At 47.7% G+C, this 19,345-nt stretch overlaps 1 protein-coding gene across 2 annotated transcripts in view; it reads left to right on the forward strand.

Moving 5' to 3' along the window:
- Positions 1–19,345, forward strand: part of CHCHD6 (coiled-coil-helix-coiled-coil-helix domain containing 6) — a 204,932-nt gene that overhangs the window by 112,492 nt on the left and 73,095 nt on the right. The window lies entirely within an intron of this gene.

Below are 19,345 nucleotides of genomic sequence, written 5' to 3' on the forward strand. Positions count from 1 at the left end.
CCATATCGGAATAATGGTGCAGTGTGTATACACGTTTATTCGATTTGCTGGTAAAATTTATTTTAAATATGTAAAATCATTACGGTAATTATGTTTACGTCATCAGGAGAGTGTATACTATTAATAGAATCATTTTCTTGCAATAGTTTTGATGGAAGGAGATTGAACGTTGTATTGGTGTGAACGCGCACATCGGTTGTAGTTTGGGGCAAATGGAGGCAGCAGGAAGCCACAGACTGAGAGTTATATAGTCGGAGGAGCAGGGTATCCAGCAGCACAGAGTATATCAGGAGATGAGGGATGTGTCAGTGAGGACAAGGCTGCATCTGACATGTGAGGGGGATTGGGGCAGCAGGAAGCCACAGACTGAGAGTTATATAGTGGGAGGAGCAGGGTCCCCAGCAGCACAGAGTATATCAGGAGATGAGGGATGTGTCAGTGAGGACAGGGCTGCATGTGACATGTGAGGGGGATTGGGGCAGTAGGAAGCCACAGACTGTGAGTTATATAGTGGGAGGAGCAGGGTCCTCAGCAGCACAGAGTATATCAGGAGATGAGTGATCTGTCAGTGAGGACAGGGCTGCATGTGACAGGGGCAGTGACATGATGTGAGGAGGGGAATGGAAGCAGCAGGAAGCCACAGACAGAGTTATATAGTGGGAGGAGCAGGGTCCCCAGCAGCACAGAGTATATCAGGAGAGGAGTGATGTGTCAGTGAGGACAGGGCTGCATGAGACAGGGGCAGTGACATGATGTGAGGAGGGGAATGGAGGCAGCAGGAAGCCACAGACTGAGAGTTATATAGTGGGAGGAGCAGGGTCCCCAGCAGCACAGCGTATATCAGGAGATGAGGGATGTGTCAGTGAGGACAAGGCTGCATCTGACATGTGAGGGGGATTGGGGCAGCAGGAAGCCACAGACTGAGAGTTATATAGTGGGAGGAGCAGGGTCCCCAGCAGCACAGAGTATATCAGGAGATGAGGGATGTGTCAGTGAGGACAGGGCTGCATGTGACATGTGAGGGGGATTGGGGCAGTAGGAAGCCACAGACTGTGAGTTATATAGTGGGAGGAGCAGGGTCCTCAGCAGCACAGAGTATATCAGGAGATGAGTGATCTGTCAGTGAGGACAGGGCTGCATGTGACAGGGGCAGTGACATGATGTGAGGAGGGGAATGGAAGCAGCAGGAAGCCACAGACAGAGTTATATAGTGGGAGGAGCAGGGTCCCCAGCAGCACAGAGTATATCAGGAGAGGAGTGATGTGTCAGTGAGGACAGGGCTGCATGAGACAGGGGCAGTGACATGATGTGAGGAGGGGAATGGAGGCAGCAGGAAGCCACAGACTGAGAGTTATATAGTGGGAGGAGCAGGGTCCCCAGCAGCACAGCGTATATCAGGAGATGAGGGATGTGTCAGTGAGGACATGGCTGCATGTGACATGTGAGGGGGATTGGGGCAGTAGGAAGCCATAGACTGAGAGCTACAGTATATAGTGGAAAGAGTACCATAACTTGTTAAATGAGAAACAGCCCTAGCATATTATTTACCACTAAATATAATTTGTCAGGGTTCAGTGTTTGCAGATGCAAATTTGCTGTTTGTATATAGTTTTATGTATCTGAATTAATTGCCTGCCTCCTTGATTAACAAACATGCCGTGTGCTTTAATCAGTAATAAAATCTGTTATTTGAAGGCAGGCAGCTTCCATGTCTTTGATATAGAAATGTGAGCGCTTTCAGGACTTGGCAGAACTGTGCTTAAGGTGTTCTGTGTGATTGTAATAATAAAGAATACCTGAAGTAAGACTCTTAATTACTCCCCTGTGGTCCGCGCGTGCAGTAGCCATCAAAGATAATAAGCGTAGAGGCTGCTGCGCACACGATGATACAGACATAGTGCTTCCCATTCTCCGTCCTGTTCCTAAATCACTCGCTGGATTCCTTACACTCTCAGCCTTAAAGAATAATCATTTTGTTTGAAGTCCGTCGCCCGTTGCCTACATAGACGAGAGGCGCCTGAAAGCCAAAACAATATAGTTAGTGACGGCTGTGGGAGAGCTTGTAGTCACGTCACTGTAAAAGTTATCTGAAGGTGGGCTGAAGAAACTTTAACTTTTATAATAAAAATAATAATAATTAAGTGTTTAATCGGCATTACTGGTTTCTAGTGATGGACCGCATCCTGATACATATTGGGGCAGATGTATTATGGGGGCATTTATCAAATAATATTTGCGGTTCAATCTCTGAGAACACCCGTTTTAATGGGTTAGCCACAAATATTAAGTATCATTGTAATGTACCAATGGGGGACCCTCCGATCCCTGCTGCGATCCCCCCTGTGCTGCCACCGGCCACCTCCCCCATAAGCTTCTATGGGGATGCGAAGCTGCCTGATGTATCAACATCGGGCATCCCTTGGCTATCGCCATTCTGAGGTGGCGCTAACCCATTGAAGCCTATGGGGTCCTGATCGCACTGCCGCCGAGCAGTGCGGTCAGCGGAGCCGGTGTGGGGTCAGCACTAACAGAGCATGCGCAGCCCCCTCCCCGGATTCTGGCTGAGCGATCACAGGGACAGGCTCCTTTCTGAGCCCTTTGCCTGCGAGCAAGATGATGATACATCCAACCGTTAGGCTCGCATTTGACAAAGCGATCCAGGGTGGTAACATTCCACCCAAATCCCATTGTAAATGTGATGAATGATAAATGGGCCCCTAAGCCTGATCAAGTGGAAAGTGATACCGCACCGGCCAATCAGCTCCTTTTTTATCGAACACAGCTGATTGGCTGGTGCGTTATCACCTTCCACTTTATTACCAGGCTTAATACATCTGCCCCTTTGGGTGTAATCCTTATAGCTGATGTGTCACGACCACCATGTCTGCTACCCGTTCCCTCTGTGCTATGCCGAGCCCTGGGTCCACTGACAGGGTATCTCCTGTCCTGGCGCTCACCTCCGCTACCAATCCTCATGCTGGTAGTGTGCATGCTGTCGCGCTGTCATCGCAAGGTGACAGCGGTGGTGTGTGCCTCTGTGCCGTGCGGGGTCTGGATGGCGTGGGACCTGAGCCACCATGATGGGTCCGTGTCAGGTTAGGCCTCTGGCTGGACACGCCGGCTACAGCGCATCCGCGCATAATCACCGCCGGCTGGTTTCTGTCGCCACCTCTGGCGGCGGCCATCTTTCAGGATTCCCCAGCCTATGCTGCACGGCTCCATTCAAGTGTCAGCCAATAAGGACGCAGCTTCCCCTTCAAATACTGACTTGCCGGGCAAGACTGCAGTCAGTACAATGATTTCTATCCGCACGCATCATTGACTCTCCCTGGCTGTCTGTCTGTAGTTACAACTGCAGTTCTTGCGCCTCTGGTGAAGTTCTCCTCCGGTATCCTGCTGATCGTCACACTGCCTGAACCATCCATCACGGAACCTGCTGCCGCCTATACGGACTGGACAAGGACACACTGCCTGAACCATCCATCACGGAACCTGCTGCCGCCTATACGGACTGGACAAGGTTAACCCCTCAAAGGGGTAATGTCTTTCTCCTTTTTCCTGACGGTTATTCTCTGTGGTCATCCCTGGTTTGCAGCTACGATCTCATTCAGCACAGCTTCTCTCAGACTTCACCATCCAATCATCCAATCCATCATCCAATCCTTCATTCAATCATCCAATTCTTCATCCAACCATCTAATCCTTCATCCAACCATCTAATCCTTCATCCAACCATCTAATCCTTCATTCAATCATCCAACCCTTATTCAATCATCCAATTCTTCAACCAATCATCCAACCTTCCAGTTACCCAATTATTCAATCTTCAAGCTCTTCAATAAGCATTGTATATTATTGACTTTATCAGTTACCAATAACTACAGTTTTATCATTGTGTCATTATTCATCTTCTGTACCGCAGTATCTTCATTAAATAAAGTTTACTTTTATTCAATTGCCGGTACTTGTGAGTTATCCGGGCTGCCGATTTCTAAATCGGGTCGGATCGGGCACATCGCATCGCATCGCATGCGACCATCGGATGCGATGCGATGCGATGACCCGATTTTTCCATAGGAATCAATGTTAAAATGGACTGAGTCCATTTTAACATGGAATTCAATAGGAAAAAGGGGTCCTTTTCATACCCCTACTATCCAAGTGGGCATGGAGTTGGATATAAACCTGTGGCGAGCGTAGCGAGCCACCGAGCCCGAAGCGTGGCGAGCGGACACAGAATACCGTCCCCTCGCGGGGCTCGCCACGCTTCGGGCTCGGTGGCTCGCTACGCTCGCCACAGGTTTATATCCAACTCCATGCCCACTTGGATAGTAGGGGTATGAAAAGGACCCCTTTTTCCCATTGAATTCCATGTTAAAATGGACTCAGTCCATTTTAACATTGATTCCAATGGAAAAATCGGGTCATCGCATCCGATGGTCGCATGCGATGCGATGCGATATCGCATCGCATCGCATCTGATTGTATGCCTTAACTTAAGGCATACAATCAAAAAATCGGCAGCCCAGATAACTCACAAGTACCCAATTGCCTTACTCCCTTCTGTCGTTAATGCAACAACCCTACATCAAAGCACCCAGCCTCCGTTACACTCCAGCTGGTGCTTCACGAAACGTGACATGATGCCTCTCGTCTTTGGAGTGAGATGCAGTCACAATACCGACAATGGGATCCCAAAGTATTGTTCATTCTAGAACCCTCCATCTTCCAAAACCCGGGCAATTCCTGCTTCCTGTCTGGGGCATTGCTCTCTGCTGTGCTACTTCTAGCACAGTGTGATCTGTATTTCAGCACTAATATGCAGATTTCACAGGTGACATGGAATATAATTTGCACTGGGTGCGCTGAAATGTTGACATCCGAGCTTACTAGCAATGTATATGGCCGACATTCAATTTCCTTCGACAATGACCAGGGGTAATTGTTTCTCCATAATAAGTCGGCAGGTGTCACGTCTTATCAGGGATTTTGTTTAACCTGCATCGGGCAAGTAAAGCAAAATCCCCTAAAACTGGGTTTTTTCTAGTGAAAACAAACAGATTTCACTGAAACCGGGTGTTTTCAGCTGCAAACGTATTTTTTTTCCGGAATCTTATATGGTGAATAAGAGTAAGCGTAATGAGAGACTGTACCGGAATTATTCTATGCTCACTTCTGCGTTACCCATTACCTGAGCGGATCATGGACACATTACTGCAAATAACCCGTTTAGTGTTTCACTTGCCGGCGGTGTTGGCTGGTCTCGTCTTCATTCGGAACCTTGACGCCGGCATCCTCGGCTTCAGCTGCTGAGTGCTGCCTTTAAGAAGCCTTGACCTTAGACAGAACACTGGTAATGAAAACAACGCATAGAAGTGTACATGTGGTAAGTACGGAATCAGACGGCCTCGTGTACAATCCTTTTACATTTAGCGTTGCATTACAATGCATTAGACAGAGCTAGGGCATATGGAGCTTAACCCTCTCCCCACCAGTGCCGGCACGACCTGTTTATGCTCCAGGTACTGATTCATTACAGGAGAAGCTTCCGGAAAGCAGGTTGCCAAGTAACTAAGTTATACTGGAAGTCAGAGGCGCAATAAAGAGTTGGTAGAAACTGCCATCACTGCTATAGGTGACAGAGCCAGGAGAGACTGCCATCACTGCTATAGGTGACAGCCAGGAGAGACTGCCATCACTGCTATAGGTGACAGCCAGGAGAGACTGCCATCACTGCTATAGGTGACAGAGCCAGGAGAGAGACTGCCATCACTGCTATAGGTGACAGAGACAGGAGAGACTGCCATCACTGCTATAGGTGACAGAGCCACGAGAGAGACTGCCATCACTGCTATAGGTGACAGAGCCAGGAGAGACTTTCATCACTGCTATAGGTGACAGAGCCAGGAGAGACTGCCATCACTGCTATAGGTGACAGAGCCAGGAGAGACTGCCATCACTGCTATAGGTGACAGAGCCAGGGGAGACTGCTATAGGTGACAGAGCCAGGAGAGACTGCCATCACTGCTATAGGTGACAGAGCCAGGGGAGACTGCCATCACTGCTATAGGTGACAGAGCCAGGAGAGACTGCCATCACTGCTATAGGTGACAGAGCCAGGAGAGACTGCCATCACTGCTATAGGTGACAGAGCCAGGAGAGACTGCCATCACTGCTATAGGTGACAGAGCCAGGAGAGACTTTCATCACTGCTATAGGTGACAGCCAGGAGAGACTGTCATCACTGCTATAGGTGACAGAGCCAGGAGAGACTACCATCACTGCTATAGGTGACAGAGCCAGGAGAGACACTGCCATCACAGCTATAGGTGACAGAGCCCGGAGAGAGACTGCCATCATTGCTATAGGTGACAGAGCCAGGAGAGACACTGCCATCACTGCTATAGGTGACAGAGCCAGGAGAGACTGCCATCACTGCTATAGGTGCTCACACAGAGCCAGGAGAGAGACTGCCATCACGGCTATAGGTGACACAGAACCAGGAGAGACTGCCTTCACTGCTATAGGTGACAAATCCGGGAGAGACTGCTATTGGGTGCTCACACAGAGCCGGGAGAGACTTTAATCACTGCTATAGGTGACAGCCAGGAGAGAGACTGCCATCACTGCTATAGGTGACAGAGCCAGGAGAGACTGCCGTCACTGCTATAGGTGCTCACACAGAGCCAGTAGAGACTGCCATCACTGCGATAGGTGACAGAGCCAGGAGAGACTGCCATCACTGCTATAGGTGACAGAGCCAGAACAGACTGCCATCACTGCTATAGGTGACAGAGCCGGGAGAGACTGCCATCACTGCTATAGGTGACAGAGCCAGAAGAGTCTGCCATCACTGCTATAGGTGACAGAGCCGGGAGAGACTGCCGTCACTGCTATAGGTGCTCACACAGAGCCAGTAGAGACTGCCATCGCTGCTATAGGTGACAGAGCCAGGAGAGAGACTGCCATCACTGCTATAGGTGACAGAGCCGGGTGAGAGACTGCCATCACTGCAGTAGGTGCTCACACAGTGCCGGGAGAGACTGCCGTCACTGCCATAGGTGACAGCCAGGAGAGACTGCCATCACTGCTATAGGTGACAGAGCCAGGAGAGAGACTGCCATCACTGCAGTAGTTGCTCACACAGAGCCATGAGAGAGACTGCCATCACTGCAGTAGGTGCTCACACAGCGCCAGGAGAGAGACTGCCATCACTGCTATAGGTGACAGAGCCAGGAGAGAGACTTCCATCACTGCTATAGGTGACAGAGCCAGGAGTGACTGCCATCACTGCTATAGGTGACCGAGCCAGGAGAGAGACTACCATCACTGCTATAGGTGACAGAGCCAGGAGAGAGGCTGCCATCACTGCTATAGGTGACAGAGCCAAGAGAGAGACTGTCATCACTGCTATAGGTGACAGAGCCGGGAGAGAGACTACCATCACTGCTATAGGTGACAGAGCCGGGAGAGAGACTGCCATCATTGCTATAGGTGACAGAGCCAGGAGAGAGACTGCCATCACTACTATAGGTGACAGAGCCAGGAGAGAGACTACCATCACTGCTATAGGTGACAGAGCCAGGAGAGAGACTACCATCACTGCTATAGGTGACAGAGCCAGGAGAGAGACTACCATCACTGCTATAGGTGACAGAGCCAGGAGAGAGGCTGCCATCACTGCTATAGGTGACAGAGCCGGGAGAGAGACTGCCATCATTGCTATAGGTGACAGAGCCGGGAGAGAGACTGCCATCACTACTATAGGTGACAGAGCCAGGAGAGAGACTACCATCACTGCTATAGGTGACAGAGCCAGGAGAGAGGCTGCCATCACTGCTATAGGTGACAGAGCCAGGAGAGCCTGCCATCACTGCTATAGGTGACAGAGCCAGGAGAGAGGCTGCCATCACTGCTATAGGTGACAGAGCCAGGAGTGACTGCCATCACTGCTATAGGTGACAGAGCCGGGAGAGTGACTGCCATCACTGCTATAGGTGACAGAGCCGGGAGAGAGACTGCCATCACTGCTATAGGTGACAGAGCCAGGAGAGAGACTACCATCACTGCTATAGGTGACAGAGCCAGGAGAGAGACTACCATCACTGCTATAGGTGACAGAGCCAGGAGAGAGACTACCATCACTGCTATAGGTGACAGAGCCAGGAGAGAGGCTGCCATCACTGCTATAGGTGACAGAGCCGGGAGAGAGACTGCCATCATTGCTATAGGTGACAGAGCCGGGAGAGAGACTGCCATCACTACTATAGGTGACAGAGCCAGGAGAGAGACTACCATCACTGCTATAGGTGACAGAGCCAGGAGAGAGGCTGCCATCACTGCTATAGGTGACAGAGCCAGGAGAGCCTGCCATCACTGCTATAGGTGACAGAGCCAGGAGAGAGGCTGCCATCACTGCTATAGGTGACAGAGCCAGGAGTGACTGCCATCACTGCTATAGGTGACAGAGCCGGGAGAGTGACTGCCATCACTGCTATAGGTGACAGAGCCGGGAGAGAGACTACCATCACTGCTATAGGTGACAGAGCCGGGAGAGAGGCTGCCATCACTGCTATAGGTGACAGAGCCGGGAGAGAGGCTGCCATCACTGCTATAGGTGACAGAGCCAGGAGAGAGACTGCCATCACTGCTATAGGTGACAGAGCCGGGAGAGAGACTGCCATCACTGCTATAGGTGACAGAGCCCAGAGAGACTGCCATCACTGCAGTAGGTGCTCACACAGAGCCAGGAGAGAGACTACCATCACAGCTATAGGTGACAGAGCCGGGAGAGACTGCCATCACTGCTATAGGTGACAGAGCCCAGAGAGACTGCCATCACTGCTATGGGTGACAGAGCCAGGAGAGAGACTGCCATCACTGCTATAGGTGACAGAGCCCAGAGAGACTGCCATCACTGCAGTAGGTGCTCACACAGCCAGGAGAGAGACTGCCATCACTGCTATAGGTGCTCAGTGTATCAGGAATGACGTTATGTGACCTTTCTGTTACCATGCACAACAAGAGGTCCTTGAAAGCCAACTGGAAGAATGAGTTATGTAGAATAAAAGCATTTCTCACAGAGCAAGATTCCTAGTTTGCAGCCCACATCCCCCCGCCGCCGGATCAGAGGAGGCTCTTGTTGCTAGGTAGCCTTCCTGACGTTCCTTACTTCTACTTCTGAGATTGAACGATTGTGCGATGTGGCCAGGAGAGACGTTGGGTGTTTTAATGCTGAAAACACAGAAGTTGGTTGATCCGAATAAGCTGTTGTGTTACAGATGTTACCAAGTCCCATGCGATTCTGCTGTTGCTGGGTGACCCATGTGATGTGCATTGTAACACTTTGTGTACAGCTTCAGACTCTAAAGCTTAATATGAAATAGGAAAGTAAATCTCTTAGTTGGGGCACTTTTATTGGTAGTAAAACATCTATTAAACCTGGACGCACAAAATAAGTGTAATATGTGGTGAAAGTTATCCAATATATATCTGCAGAGAATGTTAAACACTGATCATATCTGGCATAAAATAATCACCCATAAATCACTAATTGACGGTATATAGTTTTGGTTAAACTCATTGAAACAGGTAGAAGTACAAAGGAAAGTATACACAATACTTTCAGTACAATCCAATGAAGCTCCCGTATAACATCAGTTTGACTATAAGTGATGTCAAGGGAGGTAATATAATGCCCACTGTTCCAGATAGAAGGACATGAATATATGGGTATAACAGACTGCTCCACACACATTGAAACAGGTAGAAGTACAAAGAAAATGCACAAAATGTTGTTGGTATAGTCCAGAAAAACTCCAGCAAATGGTAACAATCAGAGCTCCCATCTATACCATTATTATACAGGTAGGATTTTAAATAGTTCCATATAAAAAATTCAAAATGACGGCTTTTCCAATGTACGTTCACTTTGAGCTGTGACTGTTTTTATTTTCACTTTAAGCTGTGACACAGTTTTTAGCCCACAAACTCCCCAGTCCCGATCTGCTCCTCCCTCCAATCTGTCTTCACAGCTCCCTCTCACCACATCCAGCTAGCTTGAAACAGGTCAGTGTCCTTGCAAAAATTGCTTTCACTTTCTGTTAGGACATTTTTTAGCACACAAATGAGTAATTTGGCCCTCCGAGTGGCCTGTTACTGACGGTACTTCGCCGGTAACTTGGTAGATGATCGTTTTTGTGTAAGAGATACATTGGCTATAGAAGAAGGTGACATCCGCTAAGTACATTCCGCTGGTGTCAGCAGGGTTCCGTTTAGGTGACTCCTTCCTCAGATGCTGCCCTGACACCAGTACTTTCCCAGGCAATAAACTGTCTTCCCAGAATCACGAAGTCTCTGCGCACTTTTGGCGATTCTCACTGCTCAGAGATCCATGACTCAAGCTCTGCTTTAGAAAGGACAGTTCCTTAATCCCCCCCAGCCACTGGGAATAAAATGCCATTTCATTTCCAGCTCTATTAATGCCCTGCGACTCAGGATAAAGCATTGCTCCCAAAAGGCACTGGCCAAATGTTTCGCGTCCCCTTTTGTCTCCCTTTGAGTGTTACATTTAGATTAGTTTGCCTCGGATTAAACCTTTTTTTAATACTTTTGCTGCATCAGTGAAATAAAATCAGAGTAGAGGTCGGAGCTTATTGCAGACGTTCCCGTAAAGTGGTGCCGTGTGCATATTTTATTTATTTGTATTTATAGATTTATTTCGCATTGAATTGTTTATTAGATTATATATTTTTTCCTTTTGCCTTTCCTACGTCTTATCTGTTCCCCCGTCTTGCGCAGGGCTTGTGCGCCTCGCTGTCTACGTCTTATAGTGTTCCTGCTTTCATTATTACTTTAAAAAAGGTAGCACTGTAGAGAGAGGATTAAGAAGTTGTTAAGCGATAAAATTATTCAGAGCTAAATTATGTTTTTCCATCCGCACGTCTCATTATGAATGGATGGATGAATTCTCCTTTCGAGAGGCAGTGGGTTTTTTTTTTCGCTCTAATTTATTTATTTTTTACTTTAATTGTGTGAAGAGCAAGTGTAGATAGAGGCACCCGCGATGCCAAGTGCTGTCGGCTAAAGAGCTTACATGTCTGCTGTATACGCTATATGGAAATGTGTACAGAGCCCTCTATCTGACGGGATGTTAGCAAGGATTCTACATTGTATTCATCCCACTCGCCTTTCATTACAGTCATTTTACTGGGCACACACTGGCAGTAAGGGGATGACCGTTCCGAATTCCCACCTTGTGATGATGTCACACACTGGAACCATTCCTCCTTACCATCTAGTGATGATGTCACACATTGGCACTGTTCCTCATTACCATCTAGCGATGATGTCACACACTGGCACTGTTCCTCATTGCCACCTAGTGATGATGTCACACACTTGCACCGTTCCTCATTGCCACCTAGTGATGATGTCATACACTGGCACCGTTCCTCCTTACCATCTAGTGATGATGTCACACACTGGCACCATTCATGCTTACCATCTAGTGATGATGTCACACACTGGCACCATTCCTCATTGTCACCTAGTGATGATGTCACACACCTGCACAGTTCCTCATTACCACCTAGTGATGATGTAATACACTGGAACCGTTCCTCATTACCACCTATTGATGATGTCACACACTGGCACCATACCTCCTTACCACCTAGTGATGATGTCACACACTGGCACCATTCCTCATTACCACCTAATGATGATGTCACACACGTGTTACTTAGAGCTCCAGCGAGTATAGTTTTTTATTAGAAGACAATAGATACCAGTGGCTCACATAAGAAACAATATTGACTGATTTTTGATTTGTCTGATTGGTCATCTGTAACCAATCAGGTTTTGCATTGCGGCCTCAAATTCTGCTTGCTGAAAACACCAATGCCTGTAGTGCGAGGGTATTCAACATGCGGCCCTCCAGTTGCTTTGGAACGACACATGAGGCTAGAGGGAAGAAGATTTCGTACCCTTAGGCTTTTTTTTTGGGTGTGATATATTTCACCGACAGTCGGGATTCCGACAGTCATTACTTAGACGTCGGAGTCCCGACTGCACAGCAGGGGAGCGCAATGAAGCCCCTTGCGGGCTCGCTGCGCTCGCCACCTATTTTATTCTCCGTCTATGGGGGTCGTGGACCCCCATGAGGGAGCATTCGGGATTCCGACATCGGAGTAATGACTGTCAGAATCCCGACTGTTGGGGAGCCGTCTGGCACCCTTTTTTTATGGCCAGGGCAGTGAAGGTATGGATTGGAATTCTCAACAAGAAGAGGTGGATTTGGCAGATACAATGAATACATTTAAAATAAGGCTCTGTTACTGTTTTTTCACCAAAAGGTACGGGGGGGGGGGGGGGGGTGTCAGCGATGTTGAGGCATCGGGAAGGGGGGGGGGGGTTGTCAATGGCAGTGGGGGCAACCTTACAAGGTTACCCGCTAAAAGCCCTGCTCGAATCCCGGGTATAAATTGACCTGGGACTTTTACCTTGTCATCGTTTCCACTGACAAAATTCCAAGCTTGCGAAAACCAGGATTTTAAAGTTGGTGGAAAGGCAGTATTAGTTACTATGTATCCCAGCATGCCCTGACATGGTCTTGCGAATTATAGTAGATTATGCTAAAACTATGGCAGGGCATGCTGGGATGTGCAGTTCCACAGTTGGAGGGCTGCACCTGATGCAACGACTTACCTGCAAGATGTACTTGTCTAGTATTGTTGAATAAGTAGCAGTCGGTCCACAGAGCTGCAGCAGGTACCTGCGAGCTGCATGTGTCGTTTCTGGAAGGTAAATAGCGAAGAGCTTCCTGTCTGCAGGCACTGAGCGCTCAGTCATTATGCAAAATGAATATTTTAAGTGGGATTTGACTCCCTCACGTCCATCCAGGCTTGCAGGGTGGAACCGCTGCTTGGGATGCGTTAAAATGCAATTTATCTGTTTATGCGCGCTGCAAATTCATGCAGAATGCACCACAAAGGGTGTAATCTCCCACAATGAAGATCTGCATTAGAACCTCAGAATGTTAATGTATTTTGTAGCTGAACACAGAGAAACGGTTTTGCCATCCATAAAACGTCATTTATGTCCCTTCTTCCTTATTGATTTCAGCTTGCACCATAAAGGCCTTGCCTGGGTCTGCATAATGCAGCACGGATTTGGGGTATTGGGGGCAGGTGTTATAGCGCACATTTGGCAGCTGTTACAATCCGTGTACAGTACAGGACCCAGATAATTGCAGAGCAGGATCTAAGTGCAGAGACGTGGGGTGCAGCGTATGTCAGTGCAGCGTATGTCATAGTAACAACACACTACACTATAAAGCGGATCCTGCATTTTGTCAGCGTGTGCTTTGTCTGCTCGCCGTAATGGATCTGGTGGCGTTATCCGCAGACTCTTCCGACGCGACCCACTTCTCCCAGCGCACAATGCTCTGCACCTGTGTATTAGCATTTCCAATGACAGTAACCCGATCTGGCTGATGTCAATGGATTCTGCACAGGTTGAAGATGAATGGGTGCAGATCGCTACGTGCCGGGTGAAGTGGGTGTCTGTTGCCAACCTGCAGTATATTGGGACATCAAAGGGCGCCATATGGGTATTGTCGTAGTTGCCCTTTAATTATATTACACCTACACGTTACACAGAGCTGTGCCAAGAATGTTTAATCAGTCCGTACCCCGGTGGAAAGTTATAAAGTTCTTTAACTTTCAAGCAATTGGAGACTTCATCAGAGGCCCTTTAACTTCAGGTTAACCCTTTCACGTCCAACGTCTAGTCACATTCAACAGCCCTAGCGCTAGAAGCAGATCCAGTGGTGGCCACTTCAAAATAAGAACCTTAACATCCTCCAACGTTCAATGTAGACCAGTTTTGAATAATAAAAAAAAAGACAATTAATTTAAACATTTAAACCAGACTGTGTGAATTCATTTGGACTGCAAAGGGTTAAACGAGAAGATATTTCTAAATCATATGCGCGATGATGATATTGTTCATATCTCTATAATGTTAGCATTGTGTGCTCCCGCGGGTAGTTAACGACCCCTCTGTTGCCCAATAATTCAGCCAAATTTGACTACAGTAAATCATCAACAACTGAATGTTTAGCGGGGGTCCGGATGACGTCACTGAACGATATCGATAACTATATCATCCGCTGCGGAGCCCCACCGCTATCTGTGGTGCTGCAAATAGTTTAGCGTGTACCCAGCTTTTACTAGTAGGGTTTGGACTAGGGGCTTGAGAGAATGGACACTGGTTGCTAGGTCGACAATCATTAGGTCGACTTAATCAAAAGGTTGACACACACACAAAAGGTCAACATGAAATTTTAAATTTTTATGTCTATGTCGACCTTTTCACTGTTGACCAATAGTAGCCGAACTCCTTTTGACTGTCCCCCTAATGACCGCATCATGAGGGGAACTGGACACCTGGGGGGAAACCCATGCAAGCTCAAGGGGGGGTAATACTGGGTCGGATTCTGAATGGCAGGCAGATCCGTGTTTGGTCGCATTTGGCGATTTTTAGCAAACTTGCATTAGCCGCAGTGATCCGGGACATTTCCGGGTGGTTCTGATCTGGACGGACCTTTGGTGTACTGGGTGTTAGCTGGCATGCCGCTGGGTATACGCTCAGAAGACGACCAAGCGCGCACCGAAGTGATGCTTATTCATATGTATCTCTTGCTCCCAGCCTTTATGTATTGTGTACGTGCCAGAAGTAAGGAGAGTGCAATGTGTATGCATTAAGATACAATATATATATATATATATATATATATATATATATGTAATAGCTGTATTTTAAATGCTGCTGAGAATGTTCCAGAATCATCCCCGCATATTCCGTGCAGATAATGCCATCTGCGGAGTGCTGTCTGTGCCCAATCGGAAATGACCCTGATCCGCCGGGATATACCAGGAGTTTAGCAGAAGCGGAATCTCCATTCTCTACAAGACGCTAAGAGAACGAGCAGAAGAGAAAACGGTCTGGCAGGGCCGCACGTCTGCTCCATCCCAAACAGCACTTGAGAAATCACTTGTTTACAATGGTCTGCAGTGACCTGATTGGTAATTAGCAGCCCAAGGCGAGGCCGGGTCCGTCTCCGAGTCATTAATTCAGTTGTGTCCTTCACTCTGGAATAGTAATTACGCTGCATTCTTGGACATTACAGTGGTTTGCATGGCGCTGGCTGAGCTCCGGAGCCTGTTTATCGGGTGGCCTAAAGTCATACTATTGGTGTTGATTCAGATTAAATGCAGAGAGAGCTCTTTCCGGTACTTATCAGCAATATCTCACAGTGTTAATATACAATGTTACTCGTGTTGATGGGTCTACTTCTGACATTTCGTTTTTCTGTACAATATAAGATTTTATTTTTTCCTTTTAACGTTGCAAAGAACAAATAATATAGCGAGTATAGAGGCATTCAGCGGTGTTGGCGCACTTGTGGGCCCAGGTCCATCTGCCAGGACAGTTGCTGTTATGGCAATATGGGAATAAAATGCCTAAGCCGAATCTTCAGACAGCATCAGTGAAGGAAAGTGGAAACCCAAAGAGCTTATTGCTATGCTGGGCTTGGCCCGCTTTCATTAGTAGATGACATTGAAACTTTGGGGTTGTCGGAGCCCCTCTCATTCACATTAAGAAACCTGGGACTTCCCGATCCCTCTTCTGATGTTCCAATCTGTGCCTCTATACACCTGTATATATTATACTGTATGTGCACCCAGCGAGGCCATGCGCATCAGGACCCGGCAGGGTTTGCTGCTTCGATGCACACGTTCCGATGCCAGCCGTGACGAGTAACAGCGGAGGGTGGGACCGGGGCTTGTAGGACTGATGGAGGATGTCACCGATGATGCCCTGGAGTGCACGTCGTCAATGACCTAATTCAGACTCTAATTTGTTCTCAAAATGGACAAAATCATGCTGCGCTGCAGCTGGGGCAGATGTAACCTGTGCAGAGAGAGTTAGATTTGGGTGGGTTCAAACTGAAATTTAAATTGCCGTGTAAAAATAAAGCAGCCAGTATTTACTCTGCACAGAAACAAAATAACTCGACAGACACCAAAAAAAACATGAAAAATTCACGTGGACCTTTTCCCATGTCGACCTTTGTCATGGTGAAATTTTGTTTGTGTCAACCTTTTGACCATGTCGACCCAATGCTTTTCACGTTACTATTAATATCCTTCCTACTGTCCAGCAAAGTGGTGTCCACCCTCCGTCGGCTACAAGCCGTATACAGCAGCACATTGACTACGGGCCGCTGCTCACATCCATCTACCGATATCAACTCAGCGGAACGCAGCTGCTGCTCTCCAAGCCCTACAGGCATTGCGATGTTTGCAGCCCCCCCACCCCCCGGCCAGCCGTATTGCAGTGCTTCTACGCATGCTTGGCCGTGCTGAAGATATTTGCTCATACTGTACGAATCAAATTCTTTTGATGCGATGGTCAGTTACCATCAGATCGAAAGATTGCTTCCGATGTCCCTCCCTAATCCAGACACACATAACTACGACCCCATCTATGGAAGGCAGAGTTGAATCGTTCTCCCCTGTCTATTGATCATCTATCACTAGCTGAGCAGACGCTTAGCGGTGTCACAGGAAGTCTCGCATTTCCCGCCAGCCTCCAGCACCGTTCCGCTTCCCATCCTGTTATAAAGGGCTTGCCTCAATCTACAAGTCCCCATTGCCTCGAGCGAATGATTAAATGGATAGAGCTTCTTTCTGTTAATAGAGGTTTCATTAACTGGCCGGGACTCGTCGCTGCTGGAACAAGTGTCTCTGATTCCAGTGTTTTACATTGCCTATCCCTGCGACTGTTGTTCTAAGCCCTTTATTATAGCTCTGATCCAATAGCCCTTCTTTAGGAGGACTGTAAAATATAAAGTGGCCGCTCTGTAGTGCTGCTCATGCTAATGGCAGCTTAGCTGGTTCTTACTCCACTCCTCGCAGTCATAATGCTCAGGATTATTCCTCGCTGCTTTCCTAAAGGTAGAACCGCAGAGCAGTCAGGATGATGGAGACTCGTCGTTAGTGGAAGGAATTGGGATACAACTAATGACCAATTCAGTATTAGAGGACGACGTCTCTGCGCTTGGGCTGGGAAGATCGATGTCCCCGTAAGACACTTTTAGAAGGAGGATGGAGAGGGCTCATTTATACTAAATGGAGGAATTAGGATGAATAGAAAGTGCTGCCGCAATGTGAGGTTGGTCTTTTCAAGGGGGGGGGGGGGGGAAGAGTTTCATAACAATATACTGTGTAACTTTATCGAAACTTTCTTAGTGTTATGGTGCCCATGCACTTATGTGATCAAATTTTTGATGCCTAAAGTGCCCTCTTCCAGCACCCAATGTTGCATGTCATCTGTGATGCCATATCAGGTGCTGGAAAAGGGCAGTTGGCAGAGTAGCGTAGTGCTGTGAAGGTGCGCTGGCGGGCGGCGGAGGTCAGCGAAAGAATTTGAAAAAACTGTTTAAAACACTGGGCGGCCCTTTGATTGGCTGAGAGAGCTCTCAGCCAATCAGAGGCCTCACATTCAGGCGGCCCCTGATTGGCTGAGAGAGCTCTCTCTCAGCCAATCTGAAGGCCGCCCACTGCTTTAAACTCTTATTTCCAATCCGTCCTTTAGGATTAGGGCATTAGGGTTTGTTTGGGGGTTTCTGTAAGTGGTTAGGATGGGAGAGGTTGGTTTAGTGCAGGTGTAGGCAACCTGTGGCTCTCCAGCTGTTGTGAAACTACAAGTCCCAGCATGCCTTGCCATAGTTTTGCTATTAGGGAGTGCCAAAACTGTGCCACGGATGCTGGTACTTATAGTTTCACAACAACTGGAGAGCCACGGGTTGCCTACTCCTGGTTAGGGTATTAGAATTAGTACAGGGTTTGTACCTATATTGGTGCGTGGCATGTACCCCAGTTATATAGTGTGTGTGTGTGTGTGTGTGTGTGTGTGTGTGTATATATAATATATCTCAAGTCTGCGCAGACTTGTTGTATACTTTGGATACAAGACACCCCGGCAGCTGCAAGTGAGAGGAGAGTGCCAACTACTCGCCTGCTATATATATATATATATATATATATATATATATATATATATATATATATATAACCTTTCTTATGCCCGTGTTACTGTGCTGCACCCGTCACGCGTTACAGCAGCGTGGAATCGGTAACAGCCTGACAATACAGAGAGCGGTCTACCAGTGCTGGCAGCCGTTACGTGAGCGACTCACACATACATGTCACACTCACTCCCGTGCGATGGCGGCTCTCAGAGCTGAGATAGTTTATTGGACTGGGACAAGAAGACTGTTAATTAGGTGAGAAGCGCCCACTCTGTGGACTAGAAGCTGGTTATTAGCATCTCTCTCCCGGTTCCTTTATGAATGTGAAATGAGGAAAACAATTAGTCAGTGGCGTACGGGCTCATTAAATCCTTTGTCCCCGTTTTGTATATTGAATAAGTAATAAAAAAATTGAGGCCGAACTCAGCGCAATTTGTTCCTATTTATCTGCGCTGATCCCCTGCTGCCGCACAGGTACTGCTCATTTACATATATAAGGTAAACTACAACAAGGTTTTCTAAACTACATGTAGGAAATGATTGCTAGAATATCGTCAGACATGTAATAATGAGGTCATCGTTATTTAATTTTTGTGGTCTGGGCTGCGCTGCTGTCTGGGCTTGATTCTAGGCCACACTGCAGCCTGGGCAGGGCTTGATTCCAGGCTTGGGCTGCGGTCTGGGCTTGACTAGGGTTAGGCTGCGGTGTGGGCTTAGGTTGCTTTTAATAGTAAAATAACCCAATTTTTTTCTCTAAAGATTAAAATTAGAGGAAGGGTTTAGGAATGACCTGTTCAGCTTTTTCATATGAAGCCTCCTCATTTTCAAGGGACCAAAAGTAATTGGACATTTGAAAAAAGCTGTTTGAAGGACAGGTCTTCGGCCAATGAAATTTGCATCAGATGAAAGACACATTTTACTTACTTCCCTTATAAAGGGGATGATGTCTAGCTCAGCTCAGAACTGACAGAAACCAGTGGGACCCCCGTACGACCATCATCTGTTCAGCGAAGTCTGGCCAGACGTGGTCTTCATGGAAGAATTGCTGCCAAAAAGCCATTCCTTCAACTTGGGAACACCAAGCGACTCAACTATGCACAAAAACATAGGAACCTTGGGTGAGAAAAGTGGCAGTAGGTGCTCTGAGGCAGTTTGTTCGCTGAAGGGCTGGAGAGCGGTGCAGTAATGAGTGTCTGCAGGCGATAGTGAAGTGTGTGGAGGTTCCTTGCAGGGTGGGGCTGCATT

The sequence above is a fragment of the Crinia signifera genome, chromosome 8 (genome assembly GCF_055691185.1).
Source record: "Crinia signifera chromosome 8, ASM5569118v1, whole genome shotgun sequence".
In the NCBI taxonomy this organism is placed as follows: Eukaryota; Metazoa; Chordata; class Amphibia; order Anura; family Myobatrachidae; genus Crinia; species Crinia signifera.